This window comes from Monodon monoceros, unplaced genomic scaffold (assembly GCF_005190385.1).
Source record: "Monodon monoceros isolate NGI ecotype Baffin Bay Population unplaced genomic scaffold, NGI_Narwhal_1 Super_Scaffold_12, whole genome shotgun sequence".
In the NCBI taxonomy this organism is placed as follows: Eukaryota; Metazoa; Chordata; class Mammalia; order Artiodactyla; family Monodontidae; genus Monodon; species Monodon monoceros.
The window spans coordinates 32,489,533-32,497,422 of record NW_021703768.1 but is presented as its reverse complement, the minus strand read 5'-3'; the positions used below and the strand labels follow the sequence as shown (position 1 = coordinate 32,497,422).

The window sequence follows — 7,890 nt, the reverse complement described above, 5'->3', positions numbered from 1 at the left end:
CAATTCCACCACCCCTTCCTCCTTAAGTATCCATCACTCGGAGGCACGCACAGGGTTCAAGCACTTCTTCCCCGCCCTCTAAACCTACCATTAAGTGTTTCTACTAGTTTTGTAAGGTCAATCCTGATTTATGAGACTGAATTGACTCACAGCTCATCTTCTTTTTTTAAGCAATGTTTAGTTAACGATTCTTGCAATCTGTGATTCCAGATAGGAGTAAAGTTGAGTCTCTAAGTTGTATGTGAAGTCAAAGAAAGAACTGGAAAACCTGGATCCAAGGAATATTCTGGACCCAAAGAATATGTAGGCATTTAGTAAATGCTAAAGGTGATACTTCATTTGAGAAAAGATACATTATTCACCCAAATGGTACTGGAACAATGTACCAACCCAGACATGTATGGGAAAAGGAAGCTGTAACAGTTATATACAGCTGCTCTGACATAAGACTACTTAGGGTCTAATCCCCCCCTGGCACTTAATAACTATATGACTATAGACAAGTTACTTAAACCATCTAGGCTTCGATTTTCTTTTCTGTAAAATGAGAATAAACAACCTACCTCATAGGATTGCCATGAGGATCACATAAGATTATGAGAATATACACACAGTAAATTCAATTAATGTTAATTTGATCATTATTGCTACTGCTTCATTTCCTTCAACAAAATAAAATCCAGATGAACAAAGATGTAAATGCAAGACCATTAGCTTTACTAGAATAAACAGAGAACTCATAAAACTCAACATCAAAAAAACAAACAACCCAATTAAAAAATGGTCAGAGGGCCTGAAGAGACATTTTTCCAAAGAAGAAATATGGATGGCCAACAGGCACATGAAAAGATGCTCATAATTAAATCACTAATTATCGGGGAAATGCAAACCAAAACCACAGTGAGTTACCACCTCACACCTGTCAGAATGGCTACCATCAAAATACAACAAATAGCAAATGCTGACAAGGGTGTGGAGAAAAGGGAACCTCCTGCATTGTTGATGGGAATGTAAACTGGTGCAGCCACTATGGAGAACAGTTTGGAGGTTCCTCAAAAAATTAAAAATAGAACTCCATATGATCCAGTAATTCCACTTCTGGGTATTTATCTGAAACAAATGAAAACACTAATTTTAAAAGATGTATGCACCCCTATGTTCATTGCAGCATTATTTACAATAGTCAAGATATGGAAGCAACCCATGTGCCCATCAAAAGATAAATGGGGGCTTCCCTGGTGGCGCACTGGTTGAGAGTCCGTCTGCCGGTGCAGAACCCGTGTCCCGGTCTGGGAAGTTCCCACATGCCGCGGAGCGGCTGGGCCCGTGAGCCATGGCCGCTGAGCCTGCGCATCCGGAGCCTGTGCTCCGCAACGGGAGAGGCCACAACAGTGAGAGGTCCACATACAGCCAAAAAAAAAAAATATATATATATATATATCAGTGAGAGACTACATATGCAAAGTGTGGGATAAAAATCTGCATTTAAACAAGATCCCCAGATGATGCAGATACACACTGAAGTTTGAGAAGCACTACTATATTCAATATTTATTACATATTTTTGTCTCCTAGGACACTATGGATATATGAAGGAGAAGATTTAGCAGTTCTTGCTCTGACAAGGCACACTGCAGTGCCCACAGCAGGATAGGAAGGGAAATGTGAAAATGATCCCAGCTAGCACGTACTGGGTGCTAACCCTCTGCTAGGTGCTTTGCTAAGTGATTTACATGCATTCATTAATAGAATCCTTATAACAGCCCCCTGAAAGGAGATTCAATTATTATCCCCATACAAAGATAGGGAAATTAAGGCTAAGAAAGGCTAAAAGTAACTTGTCCAGGTTGACACAGTCAATTCAGAGCTTGAGCCATGTGAGTCACTCGCCAGTCACATCACGCTGCTTCCTGCATGTGTGAAGGGCATACGACAATCGACATTAAGGCATAAAAAAATTACTGATAATTAGAAAGCCAAGAAAATCTTAAGAAAAATTCCAATAGGATTTTATTAAACTTGACAAGTTATTTGTAAAGTTTATACAAAATGAAAATGTATGAGAATCATTTTCAAAAAAAGTTCTGAGGGAAAAAAACCACAAATATATACTCCTAGATATAAAAATATACCATCAAGCTGTAGCATTTAACACAGGTGATACTGGCAGAAGAAGAGACAAAAATAGATCGGTGAAGTAGGGTAGAATCCTGAAACAGGGCCTTATATAAATAGGAATTTATTTTACTGTAAAAATAGAATTTCAAATGAGTTAGAAAAAAGTTGTATGGTTATATAAACAGTATTGGATCAACTGCTTAAAACTTAAGAAAAAAGTTAAGTTACATTTTACCTTTCACCTTATACAAAAATCTGAAAATTTGCAGAGCTAAATGTAAAACCTAAATAATAAAAGTATTAGAAAAAAACTTAAAAATAATTTTTAGGTGAAAAAGACCTTTCTAAGCTAGACAAAGCACAGAAAGCATGAGATTGCAGAGTTGATTACACAAACATTTAAAACTTCTGTGCAGCAAAAGGTAGTTAAAAATAAAAGCACTGCGCTTCCCTGGTGGCACAGTGGTTGAGAATCCACCTGCCAGTGCAGGGGACACGGGTTCGATCACTGGTCTGGGAGGATCCCACATGCCGCGGAGCAACTAAGCCCATGTGCCACAACTACTGAGCCTGCGCTCTACAGCCCGTGAGCCACAACTACTGAGCCCACGTGCCACAACTACTAAGCCCGTGTGCCACAACTACTGAAGCCTGCACGCCTAGAGCCCGTGCTCCGCAACAAGAGAAGCCACTGCAGTGAGAAGCCCACACACCGCAACGAAGACCCAACGCAGCCACAAATAAAACATAAATAAATACATTTATTTTGAAAATAAATAAATAAAAGCATTATAAATGGATAAGCAGAATGTGGTATACATAAACAATGGAATATTATTCAGCCTTAAAAAGGAAGGAAATTCTGATACATGCTACAGCATGGATGAGCCTTGAGGACATTTTGCTAAGTGAAATAAGCCAGTTACAAAAAGGCAAAGACTATATGATTCCCCCATTTATATGAGGTACCTGGAGTATTTGAATGCATAGAGACAGAAAGTAGAATGATGGCTGTCAGGGGTTGGGAAGAGAGGGGGAATGGGGAATTATTGTCTAATGGGTACAGTTTCAGTTTTGCAAGATGAAGAGTTCTAGAGATGGACGGTGGGGATGGTTGCACATACTTAATGACACAGACCTGTGTACTTTAAATGATTAAAATGGTACATTTTATATTATGTATTTTACCATAATCAAAAAAATTTGGAAAATGAGCATTACACTAGAAGCAATATTTGCATCATCTACAACAGACAAAAGATTAAGAAACTGAGTACCTTAGAGCTTCTGCAGTAAACAGAAATAAGAGAAAGCAACTCAGCAGAAAAGTGAGCAAAGGATACGCACAGGTAATTGACAGGAGACACACATGATCCATAAATATTGTGTTTAGAAATATTAAATGGCAGCAATAATCAGCAAAATGCAAATTAAAATGCCTTATTGGGTTTCACTCATTTACCAGATTTGAAAATTTAAATTAAAAAAAAAAGAGATAACACCTGGTTTTAGGAAGGATGAGGGAAATAGAGTCTCATGGGCTGAGTTTAAATTAGTACCTGGGGTGGGTCAGTGGTGCAATTTGAAGGGTTTTATCTATCAAGTTGAAAAATGGATAAACACTTGGACCCACAAATCTCTCTCCTAGGATATTATACTTGGGCTTAAGCACAAAGATGAATGCACAATCTTCCCTGAAGCACTGTTGCTAATGCTGAATAATTTTAAACAACTCAAATGTCCATCAATAAGGGAAAGGATGAATAAATGTCTCTAATTAAAATAATAAGAATAAGCATTATTACTTTAGAATAACATGTAGCCATTAGCAAAAGAGGTACATACAGAGATGTGAGAGCTCTAAGACATGGGGGTGAAAAAATAAGCTGCACAATGATACTAAGATCTCATTTACATATATTAAAACATAGTGTAGGCCTTCCCTGGTGGCACAGTGGTTGAGAATCTGCCTGCCAATGCAGGGGACACGGGTTCAAGCCCTGGTCCGGGAAGATCCCACATGCCACGGACTAGCTAAGCCTGTGCACCACAACTACTGAGCCTGAGCTCTAGAGCCCGGGAGCCACAACTACTGAGCCCTCCCACCACAACTACTGAAGCCCGCGCGCCTAGAGCCTGTGCTCTGCAACAAAAGAAGCCACCGCAATGAGAAGCCCGTGCACCGCAACAAAAAGTAGCCCCCGCTCGCCACAACTAGAGAAAGCCCATGTGCAGAAACGAAGACCCAACAAAGCCAAAAATAAAGTAAAATAAAATAAATAAATAGATAATTGTACAATTTTAAAAAAAGAAAAATATCTTAAAAAAATATAGTGTATATATACATATCATGCAATTGTATAGAAAAGAAGAAATCTTGGAATAGTAGGTACCAACCTGAACTTACCCTCTTCTGTGTGGGAGTAGGAGTGCATTTCATTTCATATAGTTCATATATATATTCACTTATTATTTGCATTATCTTTAAAACACAAAAATAAAATAGACAACCTTGTAAAAGCAAGGACACAGCTGCTGGAGAAGAAACTTGTGCTTTACAGAGCAAGGAAGCCTGCTTGGAGGGAGGGGTATTTCTCACAAAATCTTATTTGTCTTATATTTCCTCCTTTCATATATTTTTTTCAATCAAGGAGGACTTCCTCCCCCAGGGAAAAGAGAGCCAGGGCTCACTGTTCCTGTAAGTGAGCAAGATGACACTCAGTTTTCCTTCTACCCAAGCCAAAAATCCTCCCACAAGGAAAACACACACCTTCCTCTTGTCAAATCACAGCACCACCGATTCCTCTTTCAACACCCTGATAGTTTTCCTGATTTGGTTCCTTTTTCAGGACAAAGGGTTACAAGAAACAACAGAGACTCTGGAACACCTCTCTGCACCCCTGTAGGTGTTTCTGCTCTTTCAGGTTAAAGAATGGGGTAGAAGGAAAAGACCCAGTGTGTAAGTGTTCTCCCCAGTGTGGCTCCAGTCCCCGTTGGACACCTAAGACCAGCCCTTTCCTCTCAAGGTGGCCTTTGATACAGAAAGTTTAGAGGTTTAGACACATTTGCTGAGACAACAGGAGACAGAACAGGTACCACAAGGAGGCAAGTTACAGCTGGGAATTAGCTCTGTCCAACAATCACGTTAGCTGGTGAGCTCCCTGCCACTGGAGGCATTCCAACAATACTGAACGCTATCTGGGAGATGCCAAACTTAGCATGCCGTGATGATTCTGCGTAGGCAGGTGAAGCTGGAGGCCAGCGCTCTGAAAAGCTTCAAGAATGATTCTAAGACACAGCTAAGTTTGGGAACCCCTGGCCACTATGACCCTTTGGGGCCCTTCAGCTTCAAGGGTCTCTGAGTGCATTTTAAAACAGCCAAGGAGAGAGACAAAGCAGGACAATAATGAAGCACCACGAGTGGGGTGGGGTGGGAAACACTCTAAAAAGGGTCCTAGAGTTTGAGGCACAACACAGTGGTTATAAGCAGATTCCAACGCCAAATCCTGACTGTCACTCGCTAGCTGTGTGACCACAGACAAGTTACTTAACTTCTCTGGGTCTCAGTTTTCTCACTGATAAAATCAAAATGAGAAAACTGCTACCTACCTCACTGGTGACGCTTAAATCGTCTAGCATATGTACAGTACTTAGAATACTGCCTGGTCCCATAGTAAGTGTGAACCATTATTATTTTGAAGAGGAGGAGACAGAGGCTGAGGCCATAAAGTTAACCTGACCCAAGTCCCAAAGTCAGTTTAGACGAGAATAAGACCCAGAGCTCCCCTCCTTCTAGCTCAAATGAAATACACTACATTCAGTTCTATCATATCCTCTGCCTACATCGACCTCTCGAGCTGGAGACTAAGCTTGTTCAGTCTTCAGGCTTGTCAGTTACCAGGCGTCCCTGCTCAGTGGCACGGCGCACTGTGCTTCCCACCATAGGACAGGCAGGCAGGTAGGATGGATGCGTGAGCGGGCCAAGGACTGTCAAGAAAGGGCTCTCGGTGTCAGGGACAAAGCCCCGCGCTTCGCGATGTCATTGCCACCGCGGCCAGCTCTACGGTCTTGGACAAGTTATTGAACCCCTCCGTGCTTTTTGCCTAGGAAAGGTTTGTCTATAAAAGGATGAGGGGTGGGTTAGTTACAAACGCAAGGCTCCCACCGCCCGGCCAGACACCTCGGCGCTCCTTGCATTCGCTTGGCGTCTACCCCAGACACCTCCCTGGGATTTCCTGCTCCACCTGCGCGTGAGCGCCTCCCGCTTCCAGGTGTAAACAGAGACCGGGTGGAGGGAGATCGCGGACTGCGAGAGGAATGACTGTCAGGTGGGGGTTAAGGGAGCGTGAGGGGAGGCTGGAGACAGCAGTTCACTCTGGAGTGTTGGGAGAGAGGCAAAAGTGGGTCAAATGGGAATTTTAACTCCCAACTACCTGCGAAGGAGGCGGTGGGATGGCGAACGTAAAAGCAGGGTAGGAACCGTCGTGGTGTCCCCAGCAGCGTGCGCTCTGGGAAGAATTAGTATTCCAGTGCTACGCACCAGGCTGGCGCGCCACGGGTGAGGACCCCTCAAAGCACCGTCTCGGAGCAGAGCGAATCCCGAACCAAAGCAAACGCGGGGCCTCGGCAGCGCCAAGCAGGGGAGAAGACGGCTGAGCTCCAGGCCGCGTCCAGCCGGGAAGGGCCGGCAAAGGGGTCGGATTCTACCGGACGCCACCCAGGTCCGTCCGTCGGAAGAGCCACGGAGGGAGGCGGGGCGCGCGGAGGGGACCGGTACGGGCGGTCGGGTGGGTACTCACCCCGCGGGCGGTAAGGCTCCGTGAGCCGGCCTGAGTCGTCGGCTTGGCTGCCGCCGCGGTGCGAGGCGGGGGCGAGCGCGGGTGTGGACGTGCAGGGCCGGCCCCGCGCCCAGGCAATGAATCAGCTGCGGGGCGTGCGCCCAGGGGCGGGAGTTACGGGAAAGCCGCGGGGGAGGGCAGAGGGGCGAGGACTTTTGCAATTTCCCGTCTCGCTGCGCACTCTTGGCATTCCTGGGGCCCACAGGAATTCGCCTCCTTTGGGTCCCCGGGGGGAGCGGACGGGACCCAGCAGAGGTGCGGGCCCCCGGACGTGGGGACCGGGGGGAAAGGAAGTGGGAGAGGCCTGGAAGGGAAAAGTGGAAACCGAAAACTCGGCAGGCCGGGCATTGCGCACCCGTGCCGCGCTGCGGACCCCGCCGGCCGGCCACCCCGCGGGCGCAGAGCGAAGCCGGTGGGATCCCGCGGGGCCACTTGTTATCCCAACCTAGAGGCAGAACCCCTGGGCTCCCGGGCAGAAAGTCTTTGGGTAAAAGACAAGCGCCGCAGACAAACTTCTTACTGTGTTTCCGTTTGGCGTTCAGAGCAATACAAATAAAAGGTAGTTCTAGGATCCTGCTTTGCGTTCCTCTCTAGAAACACCCTGTCACAGTCTCGCCTGCACAACTGTCCTGAAACCTTAGTTTCACAAAGAGCTGTGTGTGCTGCAGCATGGCTTACTTTTCCTCTTAATAATGCCGTCCAGACTTTGAAATACGTATTTCAAATACAGGGCCTTTGACATGCATACTTGCCCTCTCCTCGTAGTTATATGATGGACTCTGTAAAGGCTTATCGACTTTGGAGCTGGTATGGAAACCAACTGAATACTGTTGCTATGGTGGTAGCCTTGGACCCAGAGAGGAGAGTGGGGGGCTCAGGTGTCGGGAAGGGATGCCCCGCAGCTCCGGAGACTTGTTCATGGGGCCTAGTTTTT

General features: G+C 45.3%; 1 protein-coding gene across 6 annotated transcripts in view; it reads right to left on the bottom strand.

Moving 5' to 3' along the window:
• The window catches only part of OSMR (oncostatin M receptor), a 72,248-nt gene extending 65,202 nt beyond the window's left edge, over positions 1-7,046 (bottom strand). For 5 of the 6 annotated variants that reach the window (XM_029218081.1, XM_029218075.1, XM_029218082.1 and 2 more), the window contains exon 1: positions 6,918-7,046. The gene's annotated coding sequence lies outside the window, so the exon portion shown is untranslated. Of the gene's footprint in view, positions 1-6,551; positions 6,606-6,917 lie in introns of those variants that run through there. The other variant, XM_029218076.1, reaches the window with a different exon arrangement.
• Positions 7,047-7,890: the final 844 nt, after the last annotated feature.